Raw genomic sequence first — 19691 nt, forward strand, 5'->3', positions numbered from 1 at the left:
TTCTAGGAGGAGTCCACTGAGAGAGAATCCCATTCTCCCCAAGATATGTCAGAAACTCATTAGAAAGGTATTCACTTCCTCGATCAGATCGAAGAGTTTTAATACACTTCTCAGTTTATTTTTCTACCTCATTTTGGAATAGTTTGAACATTTCCAACGACTCTGACTTATGCTTTATTAAGTAGACATACCCATACCTCGATAGATCATCTGTGAAGGTTATGAAGTAGAAATATCCATCTCCTGCACTTGAGCTCATGGGTCCACATACATCAGAATGTATCAGACCCAAGAGTTCACTGGCTCGCTCATCTTTTTCAGTAAAAGGTGATTTGGTCATCTTTCCAAGAAGATAGGACTCACAGATTGGAAGTGATTCACAATCACCAACTTCAAGAATTTCTTCTTGAGCCAACCTGTTTATCCTATTCTTATTGATATGACCTAGCCTACAGTGCCAAAGGTAGACTTCTGACATATTATCCATTCCAGAATATTTATCGGAGGTTTGAACCATATTAACAGGCTATGATAGTAAGTAAATTCTATTATTTGGTTATCCAATAAATATTGTAACACCATTCAAAATGATATTGCAAACATTTCTTTTTATTAAAAGTTCATAACTGTATATGGCCAAAAGGCCTACAGAAATAATATTTAATAAAAAACTTGGATAATAGTGACATTCACTTAGAATTACATTACGAGAGTTGATTACAAGGTTCATGATTCCTAAAGCTAGAATTGAAACTTTGCTTCCATCTCCAACGTTCAGGAACCTCTCGCCTTCATCAAATCTCCTACTGACCTGCAGACCCTGTATCGAATTACAGATATGATAAGGACTTCCGATATCCAATACCAGACAGTAGTATCACAAATGAAAAAGTTACAAGGTGTTATCATATAATTACCTTGCTTCTTCTTCAGCCTGTTCAGGTCCAGGGAGGCAATGTATAGAGGACAGTTCCTCTTCCAGTGCCCCTGCTTCTTGCAAAAGAAGCACTCCGCCTGGCTCAAGTCGGGCTTGCGCTTCTTGGTCTGACCCTGTGCGGACATCCCAACATGCGGCCGCACCTTCTTATTCTTCTTCTTCTTATTCTTCTTCCCTTTCTTAAAGGGTCGACGACCAGAAGAAGACCCTCCCACAACATTCACCGACTCCTCATGGAGCTGGTGGTCCTTCTCAAAGTTCTGCAGCAACCCCAACAAGCCATGGTAGTTCACTATAGGCTTTGTCATCCGAAAATGAGTAAGGAAGGGGAGGAAGGACTTGGGCAAAGAATTAAGGATCGCATCCTTACCGAGCTGCTCGTGCAAGGAAAAGCCCAGTTTACTTAGGCGCTCAATCATTTCGATCATGTACAGTACATGATCAGTGACTGAGGCCCCATCCCTCATCTGAGCATTGAAAATGGCACAACTAGTTTTGTGCCTTTCAACGTCATCAGGCATGCCAAAGGAGTCGTTCAACATTTGAAGCATCTCCTGTGGCTGGACGTTCTCGAACCTGCGGCTGAACTCATCATTCATTGCCGCCAGCATTATGCACCGAACGGTGGTGCGGTCGTTGAGCCACTTCTGGTAAGTATCCTGGACTGTCCCTTTAGCATTCGGGACTGGCTCCTTAGGTGCCGGATCTGTTACTACATAAAGGATCCGCTCATGCTCAAGGATGATTTTTAATTTTCGATACCAACTATTGAAATTAGGTCCCATGAGCTTGTCATTATCTAATAATGACCGGAGTGACAGGGTAGTGGCCATAGCTACATAAAAGAAAACCAGACCTTTATTAGTACATAAATTATTAATACTAAAGACTTGGACTTTAGTCTAAAGTTTCTCCCAGTATTTTTACGAACTGGTAGCCTCAACCTCCAATTCGAGGAATTACTTTAATTTCTTAGTGGGTACTAGAATCCACACAGACCACACACGAGCCCAACTTTGGTTGGTCAACCCATGTGCATCTATGGATAGGTTCATAACCAGTTATTTCTCTAAACAACTTCTAGTAATTAATTTTATCCTAGAACCTAATCAGTAGGCTTTGACCTCCACTGAAAAGATCTGGTTAGGTCCAACCATTAACATGACTTGATTTGGTGAATCAGACCAATAAATGATCAGGCCCGACTTTGGCCGGCCAACCTAACCACCATCAAAAAGACTCGACCAAATTATCATATTATGAATGATAATTCCATTAGTCAATAAGCACCAGGCCTTTGGGCCTCTAGTGATTATTAAACTAATGAACTCATTATCACTCACTTAATGGGAGGCTATGACTTAGTTATCACTATAACTTAATCATTTTTAGAGACCTAATAATTTTTGAGAATTTTATTAAAGAATAGAAGAGAAAAAATTAACTAGCCAATTTCAATCCTCCCACTGACTTCACCAAGTCAGATTAAAAAAGATTTAATTAAAGCCGGCATTAGGAGCACCTAAATTAGTCACACTGATTTACCTAATGACATGGGTGAGCCCTAATCACCAAGTGATCTAATCAAAACCTAGCTCATCAGGTTGGCCAGGTAAGTGAGATCAGTGGAAGGATGTGCCATTAACTCGTCAGAGATCGAATCAATGCGAGTAGCTCCCAATTAAAAACCACTGGTCAGACTGCCGAACTTACCTTAGACACCAATCGATTCATTAGTTTTAATTTGATCAACTTAGTAAATAGGGTTCCACCGCATAGCCATGAATTAAGTCCATCTTGATCTAGTTAAAGACATGGACCCATTCAACTACAACTATTGGAGTTGAGTCTAGAGTGTCCTTGACCTAATCTAATTTAACTTTTGATTAGATTTGACCAATTACTCTAATTTAGTTCATTTTTTTAAGCCAACCTTAGGTCTAATCCAATTATGGACTTAATCCATCTAACCCATTGACCCACAAGTTTATACAATTGTCTTAGGTCTTAATTCACAATTCTAAACCAACTAGACAATACTTAATTCTTTTAATTAAGTATTTGGGCTGATGGGTCAGGGTTTGGTATTTCGAAAATAATTTTTAAATTTGAAAAGTTTTATTTTCTGTTCACCAAATGTGTTGACTCATTTCACAAATGGATCAGCACATTTCATAGACAGCAATCCTATTGCTAATTACATAATAGAAAATAACACAATCAAAATAAATCATGAATATTCCTTTAGATCTAATCTAACATATTTATGATAAATTTTATAATAGAATCTTTACAATTAAATCCTTTCGCTGCTTCGTCTGCATGGGATATAATCGCTCGGCACCCCTACCACCATAGGAGAACCCTATCGAATAGGAGGAGAGGGCCTTTAAACTCTACTTTTCTTCCATGATCGGACGACCATGGCAACCAACCCAATTAGACTACTTGCTACTTGGATCAAGTATATCTAAATATACCAATTTTAAAATTTAAATTTTAAATTTCAAATTTCAAATTTTAAATTTTAAATTTTGAATTTTTAATTTCAAACAAATTTCAAATTTCAAATTTCAAATTTTGAATTTCAAATTTTGAATTTTAAATTTTGAATTTCAAATTTGAAATTTCAAATAAATTTCAAATTTTGAATTTTGAATTTCAAATTTTTGAATTTTAAATTTTGAATTTCAAATTTCAAAATTCAAAATTCAAATTTTGAATTTCAAATTGTAAATTCAAATTTTAAATTTTAAATTTTAACTTTTAGATTACTACTTAATCTATGCATACAAATGTATATCATATTTTAGAACCTGCTCTGATACCATTTGTGGAAATTTCAATGTAGGGGTAAAATGGTAATTTTAAAACTTTTTCAAAATAATAATTTTACAGTAAAAATTATTAATTAATCTAATTAATTAACATATATTAACCCTATATAAGGATCTAAATATGATATATATAGCATGCATTTAAATTTAAAATTTTGAATTCTACAGTAAATATTTTATTGTTATGTGTTCAGAACACATTACCTTCGTACGGGTAGTCAATCATCGCAGTCTGATCACCGTCGAAAAGGTTTGATCATTGCAATATAGCCACACAATATGTCTGGCCTTCGTGGATCATCCACATGAAGCTCTCGGTCTGATCGGCTCCTCACGAATTCTAGTTCGTTATAGAACCCTTTCGACGATTGATGCTAATCGAACTCCTTCGATCGATGTCTGTCGACTCCTTGGATGCTTTGAATTGTTAGCAAAGGTACTTGAGAGGTTGATGAAGCTCTTCCTAAAGTTTGGTGGACTCACGACACTCGTAGCTCACCTTCTCACTTCTCGAACCCTAGGCAAAAACCCTAGGATACTCTCAGAAAAACCCTGCATCCTTTCTGTTTCTTTTCTTTTCTCTTCTTTTCTTTTCTTTTCTCATGCATAGAGCCTTTCTCACACCACCCTTTCTCTCTAGGATCAGATCTATGCATGCCCCACCTTTTCTTTCTTTTTAAAATGGTGCAAGACCGCATCTTTACAGCATTTTCACCGCGAGAGAGGATAAAGCTAGGTGGTTGCTCACTTGAATTCAAATCGAATTTGAATTCAAATACCAACCAACCAATCTTTATCCACTCTTGGCATGAGGAGAAGGGGGCGTGGGTTCTTTGTGCGTGGAGAATTTACACGAGAAACTTTTTCTCGTGTAGAGTATGTGGCACACAAGTGGATAAGGTGGCGCATGAGATTAGTTGCCCATTCAAATTCAAACATCATTTGAATTTGAATGGCCAACCAACCATCTTTATCCACTCAAAATGGTGCACATAGGAGGGGCATGGGAAGGCTTCTGCATGGGAGAAAATTCATGAGAACTTGTTTCTCGTGAATTCAAATAGGTGCAGGTGAGGTGAGGTGGCGTAGGGAGATAAGTCAAGGTGGTTTCAAATATTAAATCAACCTAATTGAACCAATATTATTAGAATAGGTTAGGCACAATTAGACTAAGTTAAATCCAACACAATTAGGCTTAATTAGGCTCAATAAAATTCTAATCAAATCAGGAATTGACTAAGCCCAACTCCTGATCAAATCAGGAACCAAACCACCTCGGCGATTAGGTCAACTCTTAACCTAATCGGGTCAAACCCAACTGAATCCAATTCAATTGGACTTGATCCAAAAATAATTACTCAATCAAGTTGAGTTAATTAGTGATCAAATCATTAATTAAACTTCTCATAAATACTGAGTCCAAATTCGATGGGCAATCAGGCATCAAAGTCCATCGATATGAAACCTTGATCGAAGAGTCTCAAACCAGTGGGACTCTTGACCCCGGTACTCAAAATGTGTGGAACTCATGATCAGAGAATTTTGATTCTCGATCATAGAATCCCAGACATATAGGACTCAGAGTCCCCGAGCATTAGGACTCTTGGTTGAAGAGTCCCAGTCCAGTGGGACTCATCACCAGCCATCAGATCAGATAGGAACCTCTAATGTGTGTGACCCCGCAGGTTCGAACCTAAGCCGGTAGCACAGGAACCAATTCTTATACTAATCGAAGTGACCATCTAGCAATGATACCCGATATCTAGATAGGTCGAATAGTCACAATCACAACATTCAGAACCTACGTGAATATGGTTATTGTATAATTCATCCCTTTTGACCCCTGTGTATAGGACGACTCAGGGTTAAACTATCAACCCTGATCAGATCATCCGAATCATGCTCAACTCAAACAGTCCTGTGACTCCTCATTAGGACTACCCTGGCCAAGGTTTTGCTAAATTAAAACATGACTGTACACAGCTCCTGAACTGGAGTGGTCAATCCCATCTTGACACACGCACCGACAAGTCAAGTACTTGACTACACCCAGCAGCCTTCCATCACAGAATTAAAAATTCAGGTAGTCTAGTACCTAAGTGTAGTGAGTTGCTTGTAAGTCACTATGGCAGTCTCAGGTCGGAGGGACAATTATACCATATCCCATCGGAGCAAATCTTGACAGCAGAAAAAGCTCTGAAGTCGGTCACGTTCAGTGTAAATATACCCTTACATCTCACCTGTATGCCATACAAGTGTCTCCACACTCCTTGGTTAAGAGGACAACCAACCCATATGGCACACAATGACCTATGCTTGATAAACATTGTTGTCCTTGGTAAAAACGTATCATTTGATCACGAACAGGTTTAAGGACTAAACGACAAATCCTCCTTTGTCGAGTCTAAATAGTCCTAAAGACTTCACAACAATACAGAAGTTTATTAGAAGATGAAACAATTTATGATGAAAAATATCAAAATAACTTTTATTTGTTTATAATTCATATACTAATACAGAAAAGAGCACAACCATCAACAGGCTGATGATTGGCTTTGGAACACTATTCCCAACATTTATCTCCCACAAAGAATATTTTTTTTACTTTCTCTGTAAGCATACCATATATTTTTCAGGAGGTCGGAAGACCCTACTAGATCTACGAGGTGGTAGAGAAACATCAACTACTGGCTGATGAATAACGGGTTCTTGAGAATGTATAGCTCTTTGCACTTTAGAGACTTTTTCTTTAAGTTCAACTAACCTCCCACTATCACCATCTTGAAAAAACTATTTTTCTAGAAATATGGCATTCCGATTCACAATCATATTATGATCTTGTAAAAAGTAGAAGTAGTATCCCATTGATTCTTTTGGATACCCCATATAATAAGTTATTACAGATCTATCCTCTAATTTATCAGCCATCTGTCTCTTAACATAGGTCGGACATCCTCAAATCTTAAGATAATCTAGACTCGACTTTTTATCGTACCATTCTCATACGGTGTAGTAGGAACGGATTTTGATGGAACCCTATTCAATAGGTGAATTATAGTTAATAAGGCATGTCCCCAAAGATATAAGGGTAAATCAGTGAAACTCATCATGGATCTGACCATATCTAATAGGGTCCTATTCTTCCTTTCGGATATCCCATTGAGCTGAGATATTCCTGGAGGAGTCCATTGAGAGACCATGTTGTTATCTTTAAGATATCTCAAAAATTTTTGACTAAGATATTCATCTCCTCGATCAGATCAAACAACCTTAATGGGTTTGTCTGTTTATTTTTCTACTTCGTTTCTAAATTTTTTGAACTTTTTAAAGACTTCAGACTTATATTTTATCAGATACATATCCATATCTAGACAGATCATCGATAAAGGTAATGAAGTAGCTGTAACCATCCTTGATCTGCACATCAAATAGCCTACACACACAGTGTGTACCAAGATAAGTAACTCAGTGGCCCTTTCCCCATATCCTACAAAGGATAACTTGGCCATTTTTTCTCGAAGGTAAGATTCACAAGCTGGATATGACTCTAGATAAAGAGAGCCAAGGATTTCATCTTTTTTCAGTTTATTTATCCTGTTCTCTCCAATATGATCTAGTCTATGATGCCACAAGTACTTCTGGTTAATTTCATCTCTGGATCTCTTATGACTTACGGCACTTACTATTTGCTTGTTCAAATTCACATTCTCATCAACATGCAAGTGATATAGACTATCAATTAAAATACCTCATCCAATCAATTTATTTCATAAATAAATGAAACAAAAATTTTTATTGAAATTAAATTTAAAACCATCCTGTGCTAGCATGATAAAGAAATCAAATTCTGACTAGCTATAGGAATAAAATAATAATCTTTTAAATCTAATCTAAATCTCGACAGTAATTGAAGAGGATAAGTACCAACTGCTTCTACAGTAATTTTTATTCTATTATCGATCCGAAGGATTATATCACCCTCCCTCAATCTCTTACTTTCTATTAGACCCTGCATTGAGGTACATATACGAGCACTCGAATCAGAGTCCAATATCTAACTAGAAGTAGAAGAAATTGTAAGGTTAGATTCAATTATGAGCATATCTTCTGAAGGTTTATCACCCTTCTTAGTCTTTAGACTCTTCAGATAGAGTGAATAGTTCTTCCTCTAGTGGCCTTTAGCATTACAGTGGAATACTTTCTGTTTGCTTTAGTCTTCTTTGGAACGTTCTTCTTTGGCTTGCTCTCTTTCTTCTACTTAGCGGATTTGTTCTTCTTCTTCCAACTAGACTTTCTCTTGGAAGAAGTCCACTCCACAGCAAGAACAGTGCCCCTGAAACTCTTCAAGGTTCCTTCCATAGTGACCAACATATTGACCAGTTTGGATATAGTGCAATCAAGTTTGTTCATATAAAAATTTATAATAAATTAACTATATGAACTTGTAAAAAATTGAAGGATCAAATCCATCTATAATTTCTTTTGTATATCCAGTCTGAGCTTCTCAAGCTCCTCAATGTCCTTGATCACTATCATACAGTGCTCATAGACTGACTGCCCTTCACGTATTTTTAAATTGAAGAGTCTCTTAGACACTTCGAAGCGTACTGTATGGCTCTGCTCACCATACAACTCTTGTAGGTGAGTGATCATAGCCCTGGTAGTGGGCATATGCTTATGCTGGCTTTGCAACTCATTTGACATGGATATCAGCACATAGCACTTGACCCGACTATCTTCATCTGTCCACATTTCATAAGCAATTTTTTGCTCAGTAGTAGGATGGTTAGGTAACACTAGGAGTTCTTGATCGAGTATATGACCTAGTTTTTCAGAAGTCAGAATAATCCTGAGGTTTCTTAGCTAGTCTTTATAGTTTGCTTGGGTCAAACGATTGGATTCAAGGATGTGGGATAGAGGGTTTGAGGCTGACATTGTTTAACTGTGAGAGTAGAGATTTTAGTTAGACTTTTGTATTTTAAAATTATATTTATTTCTAAAGACTTTAAGATGTAAATAATGACTTTCACTAATTTTTCGGATCCCTCTACTCCTGAGATGGAAAATGAAAATCCTAACACGATAAATGGATTCTTAATGGGTACTGCGGTCCCACTGATGCCATGTACATCACCTAACAGTTATTGGTAACATGCACATCTATGCATGGACAACTCTTTGCCCAAATGTTTCTCTAAGCATGTTGCAGCGATTTGATCTCTAAGTCATGTGGGCTCATCTAACAGTTATTGACCACCTCCTTAGTTAAGCCCGACCCATCATTCACAAGCAAGTGCAAGGCCGTCATTGGATCCCTCACCTAACAGTTATTGGGCCCAACCCCATCCTTATCCTGGAGTAACTCTTTACTAATAGAGTGGTTGCGTGCTCTTGGTGCAACTGAACCACTGTAACCAGTCGAGAACAATCAACACCAGTAGCACACCCACACATCTACAATAGTGGATGACCTATGAACTTAATATTTGTAAGGAGATTTAGGTTTAGGTCTCATCTAATCAGTCATCATACAACTGATCTAATTGGTATGGACTAAACCAAACCATCAAGCAACCTCATTCAAGATTCAATCTTTCAAATTGGCCAGGTAAGTGGAGATCGGTGGGAATTCTTTTATTGCTTTTCTTAGATACCAATAAATTGATTAGATCAGCAAACAGAACTAATTAAATAACCATCTCTCAATTACTTACCTTAGACACCAATAGATCAATTGGTCCAAATAGGTTAGCTTAAGCAAATCGAGCTCAAGCCATTGAGCCAAATTAGGTCTTTAGGTTAATCGATTCTATATATGGGATTCAATTGATTTGATCAATAATAATTGTATGATCATATAACTTAATTAATCTAGTCTTAATCAATACTTGACTTGGTTTGATCAATTACTTAATCGAATTAAACCCATAACGTTCAAATCAAAAATCCTAGATGCAATCTAATTATATGATCTAATTTTTGATTTTTTCATAACCAAAACTCTTATGCACAAATACAAATTTTAGATTTCAAAACTAAATTTTAGATCTAAATTTTTTACATGAAAGATAAGTTTTGAATCATGAAACTAATTTTCAGATTTAACATACAAACATATATCTCATATGTGTGTAAAGTTCAGATCTAAATAAAAATTCAGATCATAATATGATATTATATATCTCATATACAAATCATGAATCATATTGAAAATAATTTTTTAACCTAAATATGTAATCATATATCTCATATATGAATCATAAATCAGGTCAAATTAAATTTCAGATTTATACATGTATCTACATATCACATGTTTATGAACTAGAAATCATTTTCAAATAAAATTCAGATCTATGCATGCTTTCACATATCAGCTATGTATTCTAAAATTAAATCTAAAATAAATTTTAAATTTATAGCACTCATCTATACATCTCATATATTAAGAAAATATCAAATTTTAAAACACTTTTCCAAATATATATGTCAATTTCATGTAAATGAAATCCGTGGCTCTGATACCACTGTTGGATTTTCATGTCGGGGCATGTATGTATATTTCAATTTTTTTTTTAAATAATATAGTAGAATAAAAGATTAAAATATCTTTTAATATATATCATGTATGCATAAAATATAAAGAACTAGGATCTACTTCATATGCTGAAATTGAACATATGATGAAATTGAATATGTGATCAAATCACATACTTGTTTCGTAAATTTTTTTTTCAAATCTGGATCTAGAGGAGAATAGATTCTCTCTTAGTTGTATAAGCATCCAATCTTTATGAGTATCTACTTAGGATCAGCCTGAAATAATCCTCTTTGGTATTAATTTTTCTTCTCTAAGAAAAATCAGCCTACGAATCTGAATGAAGTCTAGATCGCGATCAACTCTTTGATCCTTTCTTTGATCTTCTTCTTCTTCTCTTCTTTTACTTTTTTTCTCTTGATTATGAAAAAATCAGGGACTAAAAACTAGCAAATAAGGAGGATGCCCAAACTCCTTTGGGTGTGGAAGATGGAGGATGCCCAAGGCTTGGGTGTTGGATCTTCAAGGGAGAAGAGAGGGGAGAAGAAAAAGAGGGGGCATGTGCTGCTCTATGGAGGCATGGGGCTACTGGTTCAATTATCTAGAGGCCTTAGAGAAGGTTTCTTTAAATAGGTAGAAGATTTAAATCCTATTCAAAACCAAACAACCACTTAATACAACTCCTACTTGCATTAGGAATCCTTATTCTTTTAGTTATTTGACTCCCTTTAGAAGATCCTTTTGGCACCAACTATTGGAGCCTTTGCACCCACAAATACACACACCATATGGCACCCATGGGATACCCAATACTAGTCCCACACACCCTCTAATGGGTGGGCATGCCCAACTTGATCAAATCAAGTGGCGCCCAATTAAAACTATCAAGAAAATTAATTAAGGGCTTGAACTCTTAATTCATTTGATCCAAAACCCTAGGCACCCAGTAATTGGAGGTCAATGAATCTAATTCATTTAGCTTATTAGTAGATAATTAAATTTAAATTAATCTTATCAAATAAAAAATTTAAATGTAAAGAAAAAATTAGATCAACCATATGCTAGCAAGGTTATCCTGAACCCAATAGAATTTCTCTAAACCCAATTGAAACTTCATAAGTCCAATTGCTTATTCCAAATATAATCCATTTATTGTGTAACCCCAGAGATTTAATTCTATCTAATAGTAAGATATACAATGATCTCTATCATAGTATCATTAAAACTCTTTTCAATGGATCGAAACAATTTCACTCTAACTCATCAAGGATTGTCGATCCTGAGCAATCCTAGTAAGCTCTTACAATCCATCAGTGACATCTAGCAGTATGTAGTGGCAACCTAGTAGAATCGAAAAAGAACCTTAAGGTATAGTTAATGTGTGATTTAGTCCCTCTATCGTGAGTTTCAATTAGATGGCAGATCATGGATAAATCATCAAACCTCATCATCAGTCATATGATAGATTTGATCAGCTCAAGTTCAATTATGATCCTTGTGGAAACTCTTTTCCATCAATCACACTGTTGTGGCCACAAACTCTCAAACTTAGCCTCTCAAATCTCATAAGACTACTCCTCTCTATTAAAATTGATAGATTTCATCTTGATGCGCATCCTACTCCTACAGTAGATCAACTATCACCAACATCTACTATAAGAGTTCATGGAGATCATGTTTATATGTCAGTCAAACTTCAGTAGCCTCACTGCGAGCAGTCATACCATCGTAGGTCAAAGGACCATTCACACAACTACAGCATCGAGACAATCACTAACGATCGAGTAGAAATTCAAATGATCTCTCGTATAGTCACGCTCCGTACTAGTTATTCTCTAACAACTACCCACACTCATCACTCAGTGTCTCTACACTGTAGATCAGAGACTCATCTATCCTGAAGGAAGTGATCTATACACCAATCTATCTAGATCGATCACCATCCTCATGATGATACTATGACCAAAAGTATTTAGAAATTATATACATATTTCTAATTCTTAACACTTTGAGAATATGTATCGAAATGTTAATTCCATGAATGATTTAAGAATACGTCACACTTGAATGAAAAATAAATTTATCCTTTTATTGATCAAATCAATGTATTAAGTACACAATTGTGTCCTAGCTTTATTATAATGTATCAGTCATATTGACTTCTAGGACATACATCTAACACCCACATGCCAAGAATTTTTTCTTGCGCATGTGGTTTATCTTGTGCGCAAAAAATAGATTGGCATCCCATAGGATGGGACGCCCCTTTTCTGATCCTTATCCTTTTGTTCCATGGTGAAAAAAATTCATAAAGATTTATGATCTAATTCTAGGCACAAAGGAGTCCTTCTGTGGCTAAATCACTTCATGAGTTAATCATGGAAATTGGACAAAAATTGAAAATCTAGCCAAACCTAATCCATACGCCACCAAGATTCCAAGTTGTTTTGGTCTCTTAAAAATGTTACATGCCACTTTTTATCTCTAATTTTTCTCCATGCCTTAAACAAGTTAGCACCTCCTTTGTGGGCCCTTGGATGGTCAGAGTGTATGGATCAAGGGTGGAGAAAAATGCTGCCCAAGAGAAGCCTTGCGACATCTCAGAAAACATCGAGAAAAATTTTTTCTTAGAGTCTTTCTGCATGAAGCAACTATTGGACTTTTTCCTGATGTTTGCCACATGTCACAAGGTTTCCAGATGGGCATGTGAAATTGGTTAGAGGTGTGAAAATTTTTGGTTGGGTGCGAGTTGTCGCATGGAGAGGGTGCGAGATGTTTCTGATGGCATCCCATCGCTAAGTATAAAATGGATCCTACATCGAGGTTCTTATTCATTCAGATTTCTATTCTTATCTCTTTTTTCTTACACCTCTCTTCCTCTTATTTAATTATTTTCTTTCTTCCCTTATTAGGACAAATCCTAAAATAGTAAGGATAAGTCCAATTTTAGGACATGGGCCTAGGAAGAGATATAAGAAAGATAAGGAGATAAGAAAGGTAGAGATAGAAAGGCTAGGAGGAGAAGGAGGTCTTGAGGTTCTGCTATCCAAAAAAAATTTTTAGAGCAAGAATTTTAGAGGAAGAATCATCTTAAAGAGTTGGTGTCTTGATCAAAGCCCTGTGTGGATCATCATTGGAGGGCGAACACTTAGATGCCCGATGGAGGTTCTGTCGGACTTTTAGAATAAACATTGCAGGTATTCTTTTATACCTTGAATTTTGTTATGAAAATATTTTATATGATTGTTAATCATCAAGAAGGTGCTGGTTTAAAGGTTTAATGTTTAAGATTTTTTAGTTTAAATTTTTAAAATTCATTATGCTTTCAATGTGCATGTTGTCTCTCTGAAACCCTACAGTGGTATCAGAGCTGGTCTTATTTGGTTCAATCATATGTAGATAATGTTCATATGATGCATTCTATGATTCATGCTATAAAATTAATTATACTATAAATTATGCTTTCATATGTTTGGTATGAATTGATGCATATCTAATCCACCACTTCATCATTCTGAAATAAGATTGTCCTGACATAACAAGGTTGTACTGCAATGTTGTCCTAAAATGATGAATATTCATATATCACACTGGCATATATAAAATTATTAATGCTAATATATATTAGTGTGCATTAGCATTATGAACTTAGAATATGCATGAGACCAATGAAGCCCTCATAAAATTATATTAAGTAGTAGTGATAGTAACTATGGGTTAACCAATTCTTAATCAATTGATCAATTGGTATCTAGAAAAGTGCTAAAGATGGTTCTTTAATTGGTTCCATTGACTGACCTGGCCAATTTATTGGGGTCTAAGGAAAGCAACGGGGGGACCCCCACTTACTTACCTAGCCAATTTGGTTAAGCGATCTTAAAATTAAAAAATCCTAATGTTGAAAATACTACTAGGGGCCTTCTTTCATGCTAGGTTAATATTACATCATGAACTATGGTAAGTTTGTTGTGTCATCATAAAGCTTGCCATAGGGATTGATATAACATAAACTTGGTGTATAAAGGATGCTTATGATAATTTTGGGTATACTACTTTGTTGTGTTATAAAGACAGTAATATTCAAATTTGATTATATTAAAATGAAGGACCTTACTTAACTAAAATATTATAACTTGTTATGTTACCACAAGGTTAATAATATTTTAGAGGTCTAGATAAAATTAAAAATTACATGAGATGTAATTGAAAAGAGTTTCCTATCTATGAACTCATAAGAGTTTATTGTGTTACCACAATATCATTATGAGAAATTAGGGTCTCAATCCCATTAAGATAAATATACAATATGTCTCTAATGCGATCACGATGTTGTCATTAGGACATCATGATTATCAATCAAATTTTAACTTCAATAAAAATTAAAAATATGTAGAAAGTAGTGAGTCAGGTCGAATCCACAGAGAAGGTAGGATTTTGATTTGAAATCTTTGATTTTACAAAAAGAAAATAAAATTTTGGAGAAAGTAATTTAAGTCAAAAAATAAAAATTAAAAGTATGAAAAATAAATTAAGTACTAAGATCTACTAACTAGATCCTAGCATCTACTTGCAATAAAAATAAATAATAAAAATTTTAAAAAAATATATAAAATAAATTGGATACTAAGATCTACTAACTAGATCCTAGCATCTATTTACAATAAAAATAAATAATAAAAATCTAAAAAGTATAAAAATAAATTGATACTAAGATCTACTAATTAGATCCTAGCATCTACGTGCAAAAAATAAAAGACAGAAATTTAAAGTACAGAAAAATAAATTTTGCATTAATTGAAATTAAAATTCAAGTATAAAGAATTTAAAAGAAATAATGAAAATAAAACTGTAACAAAGATCTGAAGTTGATCAGCCAAGCCTCATCGGGAAGATGGTTGATGACCTCTCCATCTTCCGTCGTACTTCATAGAGCGAACCGACTTCTCTTCTTCTTTTCTTTAGGTATGTAAAGCTTTTTTTTCTATACCTTCTATTCAATTTTTCTACTCTCAAAGCTTATTCCTGGACCCCCTATTTATAGATAAATTTTTTATAATTTTTTGGTAGGAAAAGGAGTCCTAAAACCCTTAGAAATCATATTAATCTCCTTAGGAATATTTCTGGCTGTCAGATGGAGCTTGAACCGCCCAGATCTGATCAAAAATCATAGTTTTAATCCTTATCAAAGTCGGATTGAATGTCAGCCATTGGATCTATGTTCTGATGAAGTTCTGGCTATCGAATCACGTAAAAGAATCCTATTCAAAGTCAGCAACGAGTCTGAACCATCGGATCTGGGTCAGATTGAATCTCAGCCGTTGGATCATGCTCAGGATCTTTCTCTCGCTATGAACCATGCCTGTGGACCGCATGAAGTTTCCTGTGGACTGCGCCCTGGCTCTGTGGACCAATCGACCGATCCACCGTACATCGAAGGCTATTTTCTTTGTTTTTTAGGGTATTTTGGCTCGATTTTTACTTCGATTTTTTGCCTGAAAAATAAAAAATATATATATTAAATTCTTAAAAAATTTCTCTTTATTTTGATGCTTAAATTGCTCAATTAAATTAATATCTATTTTTTTATAAATATATCTAATTTCATATTTTTTTTAAAATTACTTATTTTTTAAGAAAATTTAATAAATTCATGAAATTAAGGTTTTTGAGAAGATGTTAGCACCATAAATTATCAAAAATATCTACAATAAATATAAAAATATATCACTTATCACACTCCCCAACTTGAACTTTGCTCGTCCTCGAGTAAAGAAAGAATTTAGAATTAAGTACCATTTAACTTAAAATTTTGAATTTCACCAAATAATTTTTAAAAGACCATTGATATTCAGTAGAGTGTAAATGAGGTATGTCATTGGGGTATTAATACTAATCAATATGAGAGTTAAACTAAGAATACTAAATCTTTTCTGAATTTTTTTAAATTATCGCTACCTTTATCTCCAAATCATTCACCTTCACATGGATAAGTATATTGTTACTTCTGTCCTTCATTTATTGATTGATTATTATTTTTTTTTAAATATTGTACTGCTATTAAGTGTCTTAACCCCTTAAGCTTTCTATTTGACCCATGTAGCGAGTTTTCAGTCAATGATTCTCAAACCAGATGGCTTTAGGGCACTAGGTATAAAAAACTTCTCGAACCTACTTGCTCGAATCAAACAGACTACGAGTTAAAACTAGCTTTACAACAAAGCTTCTTTGTTCTTCATACCTTTTGACGTGAAACTCAATGCTTGCTTAGGCAAAGAGGTCCGGTTACTCAGCATGAAGTACTTGAAAACTTTTTTTTTCTTTTTTTTTTGAATATATGAAGAAATGTATAGTTACTCTACACAAATCCATAGAAAGTAAACTCTTCTTTGATGCTAGTAAAAAAATTTAAAAATACTCAAAGAAAACTGTTTAAGTTCTAAACTTAACACTTTATTGAGTTTTCTTAATGCTTGATCCCTTAATATCTCACAAACTCTCTGATCTGTACATCAATTTTTTTTAAAAAAATACTTAGTTTAACTTGATTCTTAAGTGTGATCAGATGCTTAAATACTAAATACTAACTTACTTGAGGACTTAAAAAAAAAAATTATTCTCCCCCCAACTTAGCCAAGATTATTTTCAAATCCCTACAAAAGACACAAAGTAAGACTCGATTATCCTAAACAAAATGCAAAAGAAAGCAAAGGCAAAATCAAAAATCAAAAACTTAAAAATTGGATTGCCTCCTAAGAAGCGCTAAGTTTACCGTCTTCAGCCAGACCATCCTGATTCTCTCACCTATCCCGTGTCGAATATTGGATTGACAAATTTCAATGGTTTTGGATTGCTAATCTTAAGAAGATGGCCTTTGATAAATTTTAATATTTTATTATCAATCTTCAAAAAGTATTTCACATCTTTATTTTTAATTGTAGTAAGATAATTCACAAACTCATTCACAGACCTTTGTTTATCAAAAATTTCTCTTATTTGTTCTTCTAAAATACTCATGAATTGAGTTTTTAGGTTAGGAGTTGAGTTTGAAGTAATGGGTGTTGAAAGGGTATCTTTTGATTTTAAACATGTGTTCTCAAGTGTAACTGAGGACGATTTCAATTCTGGAGGGGATGGTGATTCTAAAGAAGAAGAACCGACTTCTAGGGCTGAAAAAAATGAAACTTTTGATGGATATATCTCGGGTAGCTCATCCGCTCTCTTCTCAATATCACTTAGATCAATATCAGTACTGGGCTTAGGTTCTTCTATTGGGCTAGTCTCAGTACTAATCTCCTCTTCTAAATTCTCTTTTTGGCTAGCATCAGTACTAGCCTCACTCACTTGGACTTGATATGGGTCCTTAAGAATCCTATCACTTTTAAGCTCAGAAATTGTATTGTCACTTTCGAATTGGAGATTCTTAGGTGGGACATTGGATTGATGACTAGGTCCAGGTAGTTGATGGATGGGTGGGTCATTTTTAAAATTTAGTATTGGTTCATTTGGCAATTGACCTAGTTCTCTCCTCATGGTAGATTCAATTAATTGATCTATTTGTGCTTCTAGCCTAGCGAGGGATTGTTGTTGGGTCATGATCATTTGTTGAAGTTGGCTAAATCTATTGTTGGCTAGATTGGTCTATTGAGGAGGTGGGTATAATGGCTGATTGTAATAAGATAGCTGGATAGGCTGACTAGGCTGACCACTATTATAGGCATAATTTTGATATTGGAGCCCATTCTAAAAATTCTGCACAGAAAAAATTTGAGTCTGAGCCTGAGTCGGTTGGGGTCTCCAAGAAAAATTAGGGTGGTTCCTCCAGTCCGAATTATATATGTTAGAAAATGGATCATTGACAGGTTTGGAGTAACCTTGGGCAGCTTGAACTTGTTCTTGAATGAAAGGTAGAAACTGTGCAGTCGTGGGACATTCACTCACATGATGGGCTGGGCTAGAACAGATAGAACAAATCTCCTGATAATTAGGTGGTGGTGTGTATTGTGCAGGAGATTGTTGACCTAATGCTAGGAACTGATCAAATTTCTGGGCAAGAAGATCAACTTTATCTAATATTTGGGCTATTAGGTTCAGATCGGCCTTAGGACTAGAGTCTGAATATTTGATCCCATAGAATGATGGGAACATTGATGGATTATAGGTGGAAGGAATAAAATATTTTTTCATCTGCCTAGGTGGTTCTTAGAATTTCTAGCCATTTGATTATCATGTTTAGCATGGATCAGTCGATCAATTTCAGAATTAGGTTCAACTAGATCAGAAAAAATTATACCGCGCATGTATTAGTGCAAACCCTATTATGTGTGTTGTTGAGATTTTTTTTTTTTAAGAAGAAGGAGGAGAAAAAGAAGAGAAAAGAAAGAAAGAGAAAAGTTTTAAAGGTGAGATCCTTAAGAAAAATCTTAGACCTAAAGACATAAGATGAGAAGAATTAGTTGTGGTTAAGTGTTAATTGCAATCAAGTTAGCAAACAATTAAATCTAGACACCTATGGGTTTCTTAGACCTAACAGTTCGATGTAGAGTGGCTTAGTCTAGATACAAATTGAGTTTGTTCTCACTTCCTTCAACTAGCCAGGTAAGAGGTGGGATCGTGGGGGTCCCCCCGTTGCTTGCCTTAGACACCAATTGAATTGGCCAGGTAAGCTAACAGAACCAATTAAATAATCACAAATCAACTTAGGCTGAGCCTTTATAACCTCTTGCCTTAGACATTAGTTTCAGGAGTGAGTCTGAACTTACTTTGCACTTGACTTGACCACAATACTCAAAACTGAACTCGATTAATACTAGGGACCAATGTCTACTTGATTTTAGTTAGGATAGGGTTAATGTGGGATGCTGGTTGGTTATTTTTGGGCCAAAGGAGGGTGATGAAATCTCCACCTTATCTTGTTATGGGTGTTGTCCTTAAATTGATTTGAGATGAATATGCACAACCAATTTCAAACAAGGGGTTCTATGCAACTAAATTAGATGCATGAAACTAATAAAACTTAAAAGCTTACCTTGTCTCCAGCGATCATCAAAAATAAATCTACAATGATGAATGCTCCTAAAAATTAAGTTTCTACTCTTGTCATGCAATTTTTATTAGATTTATGTGGATGAATTTTAGGTTAATTAAAAAAAATAGTAATTAATACTAAAAAAAAATAGTTAAGGCTAGGGTTAGGATTGATCTCACCAAGCAAAATTGAAAGCTTTCTATCTCTTTTTTGAATTTTTTTTTGCACAAAGATAAAAAAATAAAAAAGTTAGTAAGTTAAATTTATAAGAAAATCAAAGAAATTAAACATTAAAATTGTTGCCTTCCCTAGCAACGGTGCCAAAAATTGATGCGATCGCAATGCTATCGTTAGGAC

The sequence above is a fragment of the Elaeis guineensis genome, chromosome 5, assembly GCF_000442705.2.
Source record: "Elaeis guineensis isolate ETL-2024a chromosome 5, EG11, whole genome shotgun sequence".
NCBI classification, from domain to species: Eukaryota; Viridiplantae; Streptophyta; class Magnoliopsida; order Arecales; family Arecaceae; genus Elaeis; species Elaeis guineensis.